Source organism: Kogia breviceps, chromosome 2 (assembly GCF_026419965.1).
Source record: "Kogia breviceps isolate mKogBre1 chromosome 2, mKogBre1 haplotype 1, whole genome shotgun sequence".
NCBI lineage: Eukaryota > Metazoa > Chordata > Mammalia > Artiodactyla > Physeteridae > Kogia > Kogia breviceps.
Window position 1 is genome coordinate 194,666,927 of NC_081311.1, and position 16,480 is coordinate 194,683,406.

Sequence of the window (16,480 nt, forward strand, 5' to 3'; positions counted from 1 at the left end):
TTTCAAAATAAAAAGCCCAAGAACTTGCCCGAGGCGTGATGCTTGATTTCAAGGCCCAGGTCTCTCTCTAAGGTGGGTCCTGGGTTCCTGCTCTCCAGAGCAGGTTCCGGCAGCTCCATCAGTGCCAGCACCAGGGAGAACACCCGCAGGCCTGTTACGCAGATTTACTTTGCCTGTTTTCCGTGCACAAAGCTCCACCTTCCCCAACGCTAGTCCTATGTCACCGCACAGACTGTAGGTGCTTTAGCTTCCCAGACTGACAATAAACGAACATGAGCCCCACTTGACACGATGGAAATATTTCCACGAGCTCAGGTCAGAAAAGGTCGTGCTGGGACTTCCCTTGTGGCGCAGTGGTTAAGAATCCTCCTGCCAGTGCTAGGGACACGGGTTCGAGCCCTGGTCCGGGAAGATCCCACATGCCGCGGAGCAACTAAGCCCGCGCGCCACAACTACTGAAACCCGTGCACCTAGAGCCCGTGCTCTGCAACAAGAGAAGCCACCGCAATGAGAAGCCCACGCACCGCAACGAAGAGCAGCCCCCGCTCGCCGCAACTAGAGAAAGCCCGCGCGCAGCAACGAAGACCCAACGCAGCCATAAATAAATAAAAGGCCGTGCTTATGAAGCCGAATGGGACGCCCTGTCACCAGGAGCAAGCGGAGAGTAAGAACCAGTGCAGCAGGTGTAAAGAAACAGGCCCCAGAGAGTGGGTGTGGCTCCGGAAGGACCAGCATAAAGGGGACAAGGTGGGAGCCCCACCTGACCCCCCCCCTCCTAAGTGGGCTCTGGGTGGTCCTCACAAGACAGGGGGCTGGAGTCCAAAATGAAGGGGGCACCCCACCAGCTGATGGGCCAGTGGGAAGACTGTCTCCTCCCAAGTTAAGGCTTGGTAAGGTGGTCACAGTTCAACCATATGGGGGAAAAGGCAGGAAAAGGGCGCCATACCAAGACTGGATCTCTAGACTAACCGTTGGTAAGATGGAAGGCCCAGATGAGCGGACGCTTGCCAAAATGACCATGGACAATAGAAAGGATCTTTTTTTTTTTTTTTTGCGGTACGCGGGCCTCTCACTGTCGTGGCCTCTCCCGTTGCGGAGCACAGGCTCCGGACGCGCAGGCTCAGCGGTCACGGCTCACGGGCCCAGCCGCTCCGCGGCACGTGGGATCCTCCCGGACCGGGGCACGAACCCGTGTCCCCTGCACTGGCAGGCGGACTCTCAACCACTGCGCACCAGGGAAGCCCGAAAGGATCTTTTAACTGATGATCAGAGCATAAAAGGAGCACGGCGAAACTAGTGTGAGATCAATAGAGGAAGGTTGAATTGTCCCCAGCATGGAAAGGGTGGGTCCAGCAGCACGGGTGCAGACAAGAGCCCAGGAAATCATGGATCCCCCAGCACTAACCCAGGCAGGAAACAGGAGGTGTGCTCACAACCGAGACAGGGAAACCTAAACTCGATTCCCAGGAAGGAGAGAGGCTTCAGCTGCCTCTACACAGGGCTACTCAATGCAGATGGAGAGTCTGAGGGAGAGGAGGGTGGTCACAGAAGTCCTCTAGTCTGGAGAAAGGAACAGTGACCGTTGAATGGCTTCAAACGTCTCATTGACTGTGGGAAATGGCCTTGTGCCATGAAACCAGGGCCTCTGGGTAGACAGAGAGAGACCGTTTACCGTGGAGATCCCAGTGGCACACCCAAGGGGAGACCAGATGGTCTTTAAGGCCAAGAGTCATCCCTGGATATGAGAGTCTCAGAACTGAAGGGACAGCTACTCTGCCACCTCCCGCAGCTACCCTGGTTCTGGGGATGCAGTGGCATCAGGCTTTCAGGCTATTGTTGGCTGGTGAATTACACTCTAGCACCAGCAACAACCAGCAGCCTGCCAGTTTGGCCACGGAGGTGCTAAATGTCCAGGCTCTGAGCCCCTGGCCTCCTGGGAAATTCTTGCAGCATACTTATAAAACGATGGCTCGGTGATGAGCTTTTCCAGACCGCAGCTGCCAGGAAGGGGTGGACGAGTGGTTTGAAAACGACCATGAGCTAGGCAGGAAATTCCTCAATACACAGGTCAACATGCAGCAACATAAGATCTAACCGCTCCTGCACCTGTCATGCCTCCGCCTTCTCTGCCGGGACCCAGAGGCCCAGGGCTCCCGCTGAGAACCTCTTGCCGGCGCCCTTCCTTCCGCAGGCCCCTTTCCAGTCCAGGCAACCTGATGCCTGTGCCCTGGGGTGCCCGCTGGGCTCCGTCCTCACCAGTGCACAGCACTGCCATGCGGTGCCTCTCTGAACACACCTTCTTGCTCTCCCTCATCGCCCTCGAATGTGCTTTATACTCCTTTCTAAGGGAAGGGTTTTCTCTCCCCCTTTATTTTAAACAACGCTCATTCGATAAACAAACTGGTACATCTATACAATGGGATGTTATTCAGTGATAAAAAGAAATGAACTATCAAGCTATGAAAAGATATGAAGGAACCTTAAATGTATATCACTAAGTGGAAGAAGCCAAAGCTGAAAAGGCCACATACCGTGTGATTCCATGACATTCTGGAAAAGGTAAAACTATGGAGACAGTAAAAAATCATTGGTTGCGGAGGGGATAGGAGGATAAGAGGGGGGGCACATAGGATTTTTAGGGCTGTGAAACTGCTCTTCTGTACGATACTGTGATAAGTGGATAATAATAATAAGTGGATACACTTATTATACAGTTGTCAAAACCCATAGAATGTACAACACCAAGAGGCTTTTGTTTAATAATAATGTATCAGTATTGGCTTGTCAATTGTAACAAGTGTACTACACTAAATAAGACGTTAAAAAATAAGGAAAATTGGGGAGGGTGATAGAGGGGATCTGGCAATTCTCTATAATTTTTGCTCACTTTTTCCTGTAAACCTAAAACTGCTCCATTACAGAAAGTACAAAGAGATGGGGGGGGAAAAAATAAAGAAAAAGAAAGAAAGGATCTAGAAAAATTCATCATCTCACTTATTCAGAAAAATAGTCTTACTACCAAGGTGTGAAACTTTTACCATGTACATGTTAGAGATCTCTAAAAAATGGGGTTGTTCTGTAGGTCCTCTTTTTCTTGTTTTCACATTTTCTTTTGAAAATGTAGACTCACAGGGAGTTGCAGAAATCGTACAGACAGGTGGGGAGCACCCTTCACCCAGCTTCCCCCAGTGGTAATATTTTATACAAAGATCGCACAGTATCAAAACCAGGAAGCGGACATTGGCACAAGTGTACTTTTTGTCTTGTAATTGCCTCTGTTTATTTAACAATGTATCATGAACATCCTTGCATCAATGGTTACATTTCTGCAGTGTTGTGGGCTTTTTGATGGCCATGTAATAATTTGTTGTGTAGTACTCAATCGTCCCTGTGGTTGGATGTTAGTTTATTTCCAACTTTTTGCTGTCACCAAAGGCATTCATTTTATTTTATTTTTTGCATTAATTTTAATAACAGTTACATTTAAGTGTATTTACTCGATGTGCCTCCCTGAAGTGGCTTCATAAAACACACTTCCCTCCCCTGTCTCACTTCCAGACTCTCCTATTGGTGTTGCCTTGCACTGAATCCTTGCTCTAGGCCTGCTTCTAGGGAAACCCAAACCAAACAATAGAGGGGATTTATTGACACACAAAGCCAGAAGGTTCAGAGGTAGAGCAGGCTTCAGGGTTGCTGTGATTCACTGGTCCCACAATACCATCAAGGACCCAATCCTCTTTTCTCCACTCTGCCTCCCTCAGGACCGCTTCATTCTCGGCACCATCCCTCATGGTGGCAAAATGGCTGCAGCACTCCCAGGGCTCTCAATGCATTCCATTCATTACAGAAAAGGATGGAGAGCAGAAGTCTAGGAGCTCTTGCTAAAGAACAAGGAATCTTCCATCCCAGTAGCCCCAGCAAATCTTCCTTGAGTCTCTTTGGCTTGATTAGGGTAAAGTGGCCAAACCTAAACCAGTTTGCGTTACCTGGCCAATTGCTGTGGCAAGAGGGTGAGATTATCCCAGTTGGATTAAAATGATCACCCCTGGTTTCTTCACAGTACAGGGCAGGGATGTCAGGGATATTGGGAATCACAACATGCTCTACATGCCTTTGAATGGTTTTTGACATGTGCTGGCAAACTGTGCCCCAGAAAATACCTGTTTTCTTACACACTCCTCTACTCTAGGTCTTACTATTATTTTTAAAAATCTTTGCCAATTTAATAAGCAAGAAATGATATTATTCTATTTTGGACATTGTATTTGTTGGGTATTCATATATTTTTTTCTTTTGTAAATGGCCTACTTATGCCCAGAGACAGTTTTTCTACTAAAATAAACATTTTTTATTGATTTCTGAAGAGCTCTTTAGAGATTAAAAATACTAATCTCTTTTCATAGCTTTTGCAAATATTTTCCCCAGGCTGTCATTTGCTTTTGAATTTCATTTACGGTAATTTTTACCTGTTAAGTTTATCCGTTTTTTTCTTTATGATGTTAGCTTTTGCTTAGCTCTATTTTAAAGTTAAGTAAACTTTAACCTATAATATATTTTCTTCCAGTAAAACTGGTGCTTTTTGTTTTGCATTTAAATTCTTAATAAATCTGGAATAAATTTGGCTTCAGATATAAGCTAAATGCCTTCAGATAGGCATTTAGCTTTATTTTCAGTCTATGATGTTAGCTAGGTTTTTTAAAACACCATTTGTTAAGCATTCTCCCCAAGAACTTGAAATGCTTCCCTTATCACATATTAAATTATCATATTAGTGTGGGCCCACTTGTGGATTTTCTGTTCAGTTCCTTGGATCTGAATGGCTATTTCTATGCCTTTATAACACATGGTTTTAATAACCATAGTTTAAAAATATGTTTTAGTAAAAGTAAGAAAGTCTTCTATCACAATTCTTCTTTTTCAAATATTTCTTGACTACTTTCATACATGTATTAGAATTTATTTTTAGGTAGTGATTAAACTGAGCATGGAATTAAAGTCTGAATATTTTAATAACATCGTATATTATTTTCAAGGCCATGCTCTGTATCCCTCTCTAATCAAGTCTGTTCTGTCTCTCTGCAAAGTTTTATTGTTTACTTTTGTTTACCTTTAAATCTAGGCCCTATACATGTTTGTTAAATTCATTCCAAGGTACTTTATATCTTGTTGTTATTGAGAGTAGATTTTTTTTCATTATATTTTAAACTGATATTATAGTGGAGGGAATGGGTATTGTTTTTGTAAATTTCTCCTTTATAACCACCTTTTACTGAAAACCAGCTTATTAGTTCTAATGTTTTTTGAGTTTGTAAGGCATGCGTGTGTGTAGAAGGTGGTTGATTCTTTGGGCTTTTCCAGCTAGATAACTGTATCATTTTCATCTCCAGTCTCCCATTTCCCACAGTCCTCAAGACAGAGAAACCCCCTCTCAGCCTGCATGAATTGGACTCAGAAACCTTGGTGCCCCTCTTGGACATGTTGGTTTCCGTGGGCATGTTTCTCACAGCTGCCCTTTCCCCTTGGTGCCCATACATTCTCTTACCAGCACTGACACCAATGTGTAGTTATGCCTTTAATACATAATCTCATTCTATCCTTCCAAGCTCTCATAGCCAGACAATTGTGATCCCATTTTACAGATAAGGAAGCTGAGGTTCCAGGAAACGAAGCAATTTACCAGACTGGGCATCTATTAATTGCAGAGCCTAGGAAGAGGTGGGGATGCACCAGGCACCCCGATGTCCTCAGCAGACCCCTCCCTCCAGGGTGTGTCCCAGCTCCCTGGATGTCTCACTGTCCTGCTTTTTTTCTCTTGCCCCGTTTTCTTACTCGGTGATGAAGTCAGACGCACAAACACTAAGCTGCAGCCCCCCCCGCCCCCAAGCGTTGGGGGCGCGTTAAAGAATTGGGGACCAAATCCTCAACACTGTGACGCCCACCCTCCTTTACCATAGGGATGTAACTTTTTTGTCTATGACTCCTGAGTATCTAGCAAAACACCTTCAACACGGAAGTTTAATCCCTGGAAGCGCTTGTGCAGGGCAGGTGCGGAGGGTACAGCCTGTGGGGTCAGGCCAGCTTTTCCCGCTTGCTCGCTGTGTGACCTCAGGCAAGTCACTAGACCGCTCTGAGCCTCGGGTCCTCGTCTGGAAAGGTAACGATTTCCTACGCCGTGAGGTTCCCTTGGCATCAAATAAACTATAAAGTCCCGAAGAGTCAGCGCAGTGCCCGGGTAGTGGTGGGGGTCCATGAACCGCCGCCATCGCCATCAAATGTTGACGGCAGCGGAAGATCTTCGCTTGAGTCTCCGGCAACCCTCGGGGCGGAGTGTAAGGGGCGTGGCAGCGCCCTCTGGCGGTCGCTTTCTGCTTTGCTGCGTTTCAGCCCACACCCGGCGCAGGAACAGAATCAGAGCCGGTTGAGGACCAAAGAGACCCCAGCGACGCTTTATCCAGCGGCGCCGGACTCTGGGGGTGGCTGAGAGGGGACCAGCAGGGCGCGGGCTACATGGGTGTCACGTGGGGTGCCCAGGCTCTCGGGTCCTCTTCCCACCTTCTCACTAGACACAGATTTCATTGTCACCCACAATTCAACAGGCTTAGATGGAGCTCACCCCCTTCCCGCTTTTGCTCTGGACCTCTGGCCCCCTCATCCGTGACTCCTCTTCAACGGAGGAGACATCAATTGACTAACTGCACGATAATTTCTTTCACTTTTCAATGATTCTTCAAGTAGCAACCGCCCCCCCCCCCACCGATGACCTTAAGGCACATATTAAAATCTAGTGTATGACATGGCGGGGTTAGAAGCAGTGCAGACATGAGAACATCACTGTCTGGCAGCCACCATAGAAGAACTAATTCCAGTAAGAAACACTCAGGCGTGCTAAGATGAGTGGGTGAAAGGGAGTGAGGGTCAGGGTTTTACATGGTCCCAAAGTATCTCCCCACAAAACATTTATTAAATACAAAAGGAAGAAAAGAAACTTTACATTGGAAAAACCTGGCACGTATTGTTTTCATCAAGTGGATTAAGTTATTGCCACCAGCTGTGCGACCAGGAAACCTCAGGCGTCACCCACCAGGTTACAAGGGAGAGAACACAGTGCATGTGATACACGTTACCTGGGTCCAACCACGAGGAAACATTGGACAGATCGAAAATGAGGTCCATTCTGCAAAATGACTGGCCTAGACTCTTAAAAATGTAAAGTCCTGAAAGTCAAAGAAAGACCGAGGGGCTGACTCAGTTGGCAAGTGACTGCAGAGGCAAGACAGCTGGCGGCCATGTGTGATCCTTTGCTCTAAACGATGCTACTGGGGCAACTGGTGACATGTGAATAGGGTCTCCAGCTGGAGGACATACAGGAGTTCTTTGTCCTGTTCTTGCAACGTTTCTGTAACTTTAAAGCTGTTTTACATTAAAATGTTAAAACAACTAGAGGACAGAACTGCCGGCTCCGGGGCTCCGGTGAAGAGTAGAATCTCCTGCTTCCTGCCCTGAGAGCATCAGACCGTCCCCCCACGCACTCCTGTCAGAAACAACTGGCTAACTAGACAAAATGCTCAGTTGGCCTTGAGAAGCAGGCAGCTCAGAAGAGGGGATAAATGAGGTGAGTCCTACCCTGTCTCAGGCTTTCTGCCTGGAGGTAAAATCCAGACTGACACAAAGAAGGGAAACCCCATTCAGAGCTCAGTAATCTCTCCGAGTTGAAGAGCCAGAGATGGAAATCTGGGGAGGTCAAGACAGCTAGAACTGGCAGGACAGAGCAGGCAGGAGGAGGGAGAAGCTGATGAGAGCTCTGGAAATCTTCATAGGGTCCCCCGAGTTTTGGGGGGGCCAGACAATAACACCTTCCAGGGAAAGAACAATTACTGCAGAGCCATAAGCTGAACAATTCCCAGGCTCATAAGCTCCAGGAATTGAGTTCCCATCAGCCAAAGTGAAGACATTTCATTGAATGCATAGGGTGTTGGGTAGAGAGCCCAGAAGTACCACACCTTAGAAGCGGGTTAAATTGGTGGTAAAGGAGAGACCCATCTTGAAAGAGCTTAAAAACAAGTCTTAAAAGATCAAAGTGATCTGCAAATAAATTGACTGCTTGCCACAAAAACTCCAACACTCTTTAAAGGGACTCAACAACACCCAGCACCCCAAAACAAAAATCTCACAATGTATGACATCGGAAAAAAAATTACTTGACATAAGAATAAGAAGTAAAGGACTTCCCTGGTGGCACAGTGGTTAAGAATCCACCTGCCAGTGCACAGGACACAGTTCGATCCGTGGTCTGGGAAGATCCCACATGCTGCGGAGCAGCTAAGCCCGTGCACCACAACTACTGAGCCTGCACTCTAGAGCTTGCGAGCCACAGCTACTGAGCCCATGTGCCACAACTACTGAAGCCCGCACGCCTAGAGCCCGTGCTGCACGACAAGAGAAGCCACCGCACCGCAACGAAGAGTGGCCCCTGCTCCCCTCAACTAGAGAAAGCCCGTGCACAGCAACGAAAAGACCCAATGCAGCCCAAAATAGATAGATAAATAAATAATAGACTTAATGATTAAAAAAAAAGAATAAGAAGTAAAAGTTTGCCTTTAGCCTGAGGAAAAATCAGATTATATTAACTGACCCAGAAATGACAAAAGATGGTAGAACTTTTCAAATTCCCATTCTAAAATGAGCTCCTGTTAACATTCTTTGATGAAACTTGGAAACGGGATCCTGCTTCTTATCCCTCTTGGTAAACTGTTGCCACCTAACAGTGCACCGAGGTCAGCTTCCCCTGCAGTGACCTTAGCACCAGGCTGGGTGCGGGCTCCGTCTTTCCACATCAGGCCCTGTTGCCTGACATTTTGTTTAACTCCAAACTTCCACTTCAGGAGCAATGTCACCTTCTATGGGAAGCCCTCCCTAACCTCCCAGGTCAGGTCCCCTGTAATACGTTGTCACCTCCCTGTTCTTTCATCCTGGCTATTTATCACAGCTGGTGTGAATTTATGTGAATGTTTTACTGACATCTGTCTCCTCCATTAATGCCCTGAGCACAAGAAATGAGGTCGTGCGTTCCTTGAATCTCCAGCACGAAGCACAGTGCCTGCATAAAGTGTCATGATAAACATTTGCTCAATGAATGAACAAATGCTATGGCCATAATGAATTTTATTTGGTCTTCGAAACAAATTTTAAGAGTGTCATTGACATACCATTGGGACCCAGAAGAGGGCGCTTCAAACTCCTGATGAACCGGAACTCGCCGGGTTCAGCCTTAGGTGTGCTTCAGGAAAGCGTACCAAGTGCAGGTAAATAATATTCGGGCCCCTGTCTGGCTTCCTTTTGATGATTTAGTCTTAACAGAGGCCTTTCTCCAAAGTGTTATCACTCACTTTCTTCAGGACGACCATGAAAGCATCGTCCTTACAGGTGAGACGGTCCCCAGACGGAAAATGGGAGGGTTGTAGTTGGTACTCTTTAAAACCCCTTTCAGTTTTGAAAGTCTGTAATTTTCAACATTAACCAGACAATCTTTTTCTTTTTCTATTTTAATTTTAGCTTTATTGAGGTATAATTGACATATAAAATAGTAAGACATTTAAAGCGTACGTTGTGGTGATTTGATATATGTATACATTGTGAAAGCATCCCCCATTTCGTTAATTAACACATCCATCACCTCACGTAATTTTCCTTTTTCTTTTCTTTCTTTTTTTTTAAGGTCTACTCTCAGCAAATTTCTAGTAGCTTTGTGGGGACGCGGTAATTCCTCGCTGCCGCCACTAGGTGGCACTTTCCGTTTTAAATCCCCTGCCTGGCAGGATTTGAAATCCTCTTCACTTTTAAACCCATACTCGAGTTTGTCTTGTAGACGAGAGAATTGGTAACTAAAAGCTTGTAAGATCTCGCGGTCCCCTACAACCCTAGCAGGCGGGTGGAGGTGGAGAAGCCTGCAGTCGGACTCACCTGGAACATTAGTGAGAGTGGGACCCCCACGCTCTCCCTTCTTCTCTGCTCCTGATTCTCTAGCGGTCTCTCGTGGGGGGGCGGGTCGAGTGCGGAGACCCGCAGGGCTGGAGACGCCCTGAGCAAGTTCTGCACCGCACAGACCCTCATCTTTAAAGTTAGGGTGCACAGGATCCGCCTCCTTGGTAACCCCAAGCTGGGGACACCTCAGGAAATAAAATAGAGATTCCCAATCTCCATCTCCAGAGATTCTGATTCTGGTTAGGGTGAGGGTACTTACCAGGCTACTGGGAAGATTAAATAAGACGTATCCTAGCCTGCAGGACTTTTGGGAAATCAAGTGAGGCCATATATGTAAAGATCCTAGTACCATGTGCAGCAGGCAGCACAGAGTAAGTGTTGGTTGAACAGGAGCTTTTATTATTTTTACCACTAGCAGTAAGCAGCCCAGGTGCCTATGACTATCTGTGCGTAGTAGATGCCCAGTAAATATTGTCAAATGAATCAACAACCTCCCATTCAGACCCAGGGGGTGGAGGCTCCAGACGCCATCTGTAGGGGCAAGGGAACTGGTATGATCAGGACACCCACCCTGTCCACTGGGTTTCCAGGGGCCCCTTGATCCCACATGCATCCTGGAAGTGCAGGGGCGTCCATCCTGAGAAGACAGCTGCCTTGGTGAGCCTGTCCAGAGCCCTAAAGCCGGATGAGGACACCCGCTCTGCAACCTGGCCCACAGTGGCATCTTGGGACGGGGCCGTCCACCCCGGACCCACCCGCCCCCCCACCCCATGTATGACCTTCGTGGCAAGATCTTCTATAGCTAGAGGGCTCCAGTCACCTGGGGAATGAAGAAATCGTTGTCAAGGCCAGGCCCCAGAAGCAGACAGCCTGTGGCAGTTGGTCGAAATGCAGTGGCAAAGAACTCAGGGAGACGGGTGGGCCAGCCGTGCTCCCAGCTACTCACCGGCTGGTTGGAGCCACTTCTGCATCTGAATCTCCCTTCCTTGGGCAGAGCAGTTCTATTTGCCCTCCTAAACCTCAGAGATTCCAAGAACTAAATCTGAAACCCCTGAGGCAAGAACTGTCCCAGCGATGTGATGCCGTCAGGAAGCCTCTGCTGGCATCCGGAGAAGGGGCATGTAGGAGGCCTCCATACTCAGGGGGTTCCCACCAACCAGCCAGGTGACTCAGGGAACGATCTGCCATGTGGTTCCCCATGACCTCCAGCAGGGGGCAGCCTGTCTGGGAAACTGGGGGCCATGCTCTCCCAACCGGGTGCAGGCTTCCTCAGACCAGCTCCCAGGTGTCCAGAAGAGCAGACGGCAGCGGTCAGTGTCCAGTAAAAAAACCAGCCTGTCTGGCCCTGTACCTGCCAGGGCTCCAAAAGAGGAAACATTAACACCAGATGTGAGTTAGGGTGTCAGAGTCCGTGTCATTTCAGCTTTGCTTTATTCTCATTTCTGAGCAATGCCCAAACCAGCTGAGCGTGGAGCACCAACCTTGCACTGAACTTCTCCCTCTTTTGGATACTTTTTTCTTCCAGTTTTATTGACATATAATTGACGTAGAACACTGTATCAGTTTAAAGTGTACAGCATAATGATTTGACTTCCACACATTGTGAAATGATTACCACAATAAGTTTAGTGAACATCCAACATCTCATATAGATACAAAATAAAAGAAAAAGAAAAAACCCTTTTTCCTCATGATGAGAACTCAGGATTTACTCTTCACAACTTTCATATTTAACATACAGCAATCTTAATTATATTTATCACGTTGTACATTACATCCCTAGTACTTATCTTAGAGCTGGTAGTTTGTACCTTTTGACCACCTTTATCCAATTCCCTCGCCCCATGCCTCACCTCGGGTAACCAGAAATCTGATCTCTTTTTCTATGACTTTGTTTCTTTGTTTGTTTTTGAAGTATAATTGACCAACAATACAATGTTAGTTCCTGGTGGACAACATAGTAGATTGCCTATTTCCTCTTCATTTATTTGGTCTTGTCGGTTTTTACCTTGCTCCTTCATCTGTGACATATTTTTTTGCCATCTCATTTTTTTTTTTTTTTTTGCGGTACGAGGGCCTCTCACCACTGTGGCCTCTCCCGTTGCGGAGCACAGGCTCCGGACGCGCAGGCTCAGCGGCCATGGCTCACGAGCCCAGCCACTCCGCGGCACGTGGGATCTTCCCGGACCGGGGCACGAACCCGCGTCCCCTGCATCGGCAGGCGGACTCTCAACCACTGCGCCACCAGGGAAGCCCTGCCATCTCATTTTTTATTTTTTTTTTATGAGTGAGATTGTGTTCCTGTCTTACTGGTTATTTGGCCTGAGGCTTCCCACACTGGGGTTTGTAAGCTATTGGGTAGAGCTGGGTCTTGGTGCTGAGATGAGGAACTCTGTGAGACTTCACTCCGATGAATATTCCCTGGGGTCTGAGGTTCTCTGTTAGTCCAGTGGTTTGGACTCAGAGCTCCCACTGCAGGAGCTTTGGCCTGACCCCGGGCTCGTGAACCAAGATCCTGCAAGCTGTCTGGGGTGGCAAAACAACAAGAACAACAAAATAACAAAGTAAAAAATGAAATTAGACTAGGAAACTAACAGATATGTTAGGAAGAATATAGAAATAAAAATATAGATGAATCAACAACCAGAAGGTACAACAGTACCACAATAGTAAAGAAGAAGAGGAGGGGAAAAAAAAAAATAGGGAGGAAAAAAAAAGGAGTGGGAAAAGGCCTTGGCTGTGGAGGGTGGGGCCTAAACAAGGCTGATGTTTGGGGGCTGGGTGGGGCCCATGCTCAGGACCCACAGGGCTGGAAAAGGCCCTGGGGGCCTGGGGGGGTGGGGCTTAGGCTCAAGGAACAGAAGGGCCCCAGGTGTGACCCCCATCCCTGGTCTCAGAGGGCAGGGGACCTCACCTGGGAGCCCAGCAGGCTTTCTGGGCTCGAGTGGGCGGGGCAATCGCCCTCCACTCCTCCCGCCTGTTGATCTCCCCAGCCTCCACTTCTCCTCCCCCCTCAGTCCCTCTACATCCTACCCCTACCAGTGCACTGTGGGGTTTCTCCCAGCTCCTTGGGCGTCAGAGTCCCCCAACAGCACTGGCAGGTGCCCTAGTTGTGGGGAGAGGCTGACTCCACGTCTTCCCACACCGCCATCTTGATTCTGCCTCCATTCTCTACTTTTAGAATATTCTCAATTCAGTGAGCTAGGGCATGAAGAGACTTAGAAAGAGCACCTGGCACTAACATTTACCTCATTTTAAAAGGACAAAACCATTTCCTCTAACACATATCAAAGCCCTGAGATTTTGACTCATTAAAGAAGTTGATAATGTGAAGATAAGACTGAATGCCTCCAGAGATGGACGCAGCCCCAGGTTTCTGCCCTCTTGGAAGGGCTTTTCCCTTTCTGGACTTCATTTCATTCTGACTTCTTTGTGACTTGCAGGTCCGCACTTCCGGAGGGCCCAGAGAATTGTGCCAACACATCCGGGCTGAAGGACATACTCTTGTCTGGATGCCACAGAACCGCAATAGACTCAAGCCTTTAGGGATTTTCAGAGGGAGGACAGGCAAACTGTATTTTCCAAAGATGGCCGCAATGGTACATATCCCATCTCACACGCTATTCTGATGAAGTTGTCACTCCTCCATTGAGAGGTGGAGATTTGTGTTCTCTCCTCTTCGTGACTGCTCTGACCCATAAAGTTGAGCTAAGTGATTTCTGAGCCTACTTCATAAAAGGTGATACGGTTTCTACCTGTCTCTCCCTCTTTGCAAGCCCGCCCCAGGAACCCAGTGACCATGTGGTGAGGAAGCACAGGCCATATCAAGAGGCCACGTGTAGGTGTTCTAGCCAACAGCTCCAAGCAAGGGCCAAGCATCAGCCAGCATCCATCCCATACCTGGGAGGGAATGAATCTTCAGATGATTCTTGACCCCAGCCTCAGAGCTGCCCTTGCCTATGCCAAGTGGATCAGAGAAGAGAGTTCCCCGTGAAGGTCTGCCCAAATTGCAGATTCATGAGCAAAGTAGATTTGTTGTTTGGGCCATAGGTTTGGGGATGGTTTGTTACACAGCAACAGAGAACTGAAAAAGAAGTCTTGCGGGTAAAACACGCTTGATTTTCCCTATGAAATGCAAAAGCTCCTATAGCCATCCCAGAGGAATGTTAGTGAAATAAATGCGCTCATGGGATGACACAGGCAAAAATACTGGGTTGGCCGAAAAGTTCGTTCCGATTTTCTGTAACATCTCATGGAAAAGCCTGAACGAACTAATTGGCCAACCCAATACTTTCGCCTGTGCTACAGCTAAAATATCCACCCTCTCGTACTTCACCACTGCAAGCAATAACATTTGTTTTCTGGTATAATAGTTTTATATACTCATTGTAGAAAAGTCAGGGAGCTGAGAATTAAAATAGTGGATGAAAATGGTTTGACTCCTAGCATTTACAACTGTTAATAATTTGGTCCCTTTCCCTTTAGTTTTTTTTTTTATATACATAGAAATGTATTTTATGAAACATGGGTCCTATTTCACCATAGTACTGATATTGGCCTGTCATTCAGTGATCTTGTTGTGAGTTCTTGGTCAGGCACCCAGCTGGACACTGGGAAAAGGGAGATGGGAAGCAGGGTTTCCAGTCTTGGCCGTGACTGCGCCTCACTTTGGGTCACTAGTGAGATACTGAAATTTTCTCCCTAGGAGTGGCCCGTTGTCGCCAGGTGAGCATCCTGGTACCTGCTGCTTTGGTGCCAGGGCTTAGGAGGCATTCCGTCCTCCACTCTTACCTCAGGGCGGAGAGGCTTGGGGATGCCTGGTGGGCACAGCCCCCAAACTCTGCCCCTTGTAGGTGATGTGCCTTTTGAGTGGTGCCTGGGGGACAGCTCGTATTCCACGTGTATGTTACTCCAAAGTGCTTCCTTAGAGATCCACTGTGCAACGCAGAGCCTGTAGTTAACAATATGGTCTTGTGTGCCTGAAAATTTGTTAAGAGGGTAAATAAACCTCATGTGCAGTGTTCTCAGCAAAAAAAATCCCCAAAACAAAAACCAACGGGACACAAGGAAACCTTTGAAGGTGATGGAAATGTTTATTACCTTGATTGTGGTGATAGTATCATGGGTGTTTGCACAGGTCCAAGTGCATCAAATTGTGTACATTAAATCTGTGCAGTTTTTTGTATATCAATTGTACCTCAATAAAGCTTTTTTTTTTTTTTTGCTTTTTGGTATACACACTTTACCAAATCATATTTTAATTGATTTTATACGATCAACTCTTTTTCATGAGATAGGGGATTTCTCCCTTCTTTTTTTTTTTTAAATTTATTTATTATTTATTTTTGGCTGTGTTGGGTCTCCGTTTCTGTGCGAGGGCTTTCTCTAGTTGCTGCAAGCGGGGGCCACTCTTCATCGCGATGCGCGGGCCTCTCACTATGGCGGCCTCTCCTGTTGTGGAGCACAGGCTCCAGACGCGCAGGCTCAGTAGTTGTGGCTCCCGGGTCTAGTTGCTCCGCGGCATGTGGGATCTTCCCAGATCAGGGCTCGAACCCGTGTCCTCTGCATTGGCAGGCAGATTCTCAACCACTGCGCCCAAAGCTTTTTTTTTTTTTTTTTTAAAAAAAGCTCTGTCTCATTTGGAGGCATTTAAATGAAAAGGTCAAATTGCATTCAAAATCCATTCTCATGAACATGAGAATTTTCAACATTATCCTTGAATCATAAATGAAAGAAAAGGAAGAGCTATTAGAGTCTTTAAATTTAATGTGAACTGTGGTAAATTTTAGCATGTAAAACGGTTGCTGACGTTTTTTAATACCTATTCATGTAAAGTTTCTTGTTGATGTAGAGTGTTAGGAATTTTAAATCTCTTTTTTGGTGTATGTGTGTGAAATAATGTCACGTAGAGTGCTCACAAATGACAAAAAAAGCAAATCTAGTCACCATCACCAGGTCAGGAAAGGTAGCGCCCTGTGGTGTATTTGAAGGGGTCTATCAATTGCCATTTCAAGCGTAAAATCTGATGTAAAAAAGGCCATTTATAAAACCGAATAAAATTGTTTAGTAGGGATGTTAAAAAGATTCTATTCGATCACTTTATTTAAAAAGATAATATTTTCCCTAATTAAAAAAATATGTATATATATATTTTCACTAGGCCTCTACAGATGCCTGGAATCCCCGGCAGGGCCTCTGCGGGCCCTACATGCCTGCGCGCCAAAGGCTGGGCCTGGGTCTCAGGTACCCACAGCCGGGTGATGCAGACCTGCCCTGGGTCAGCAGCAGTCCCTGAGGCAGTCAGAACAGAGTGCGGCCCAGTAGGGGCAGATCAGTGTTTACAAGATTCTCCTCGAGGCTTGGCTAACGTAACAGCCATCCTTGGGGGAGTGACGACTGTACTTGTTTTTACCCTCTTGTTAAAAAGGCTGATTTATTTCTTTATTTTCAAGCTTCTTTTTCTTCTCTTTCTTGTGTTTCACAGAAAAAGCCAGAGCCC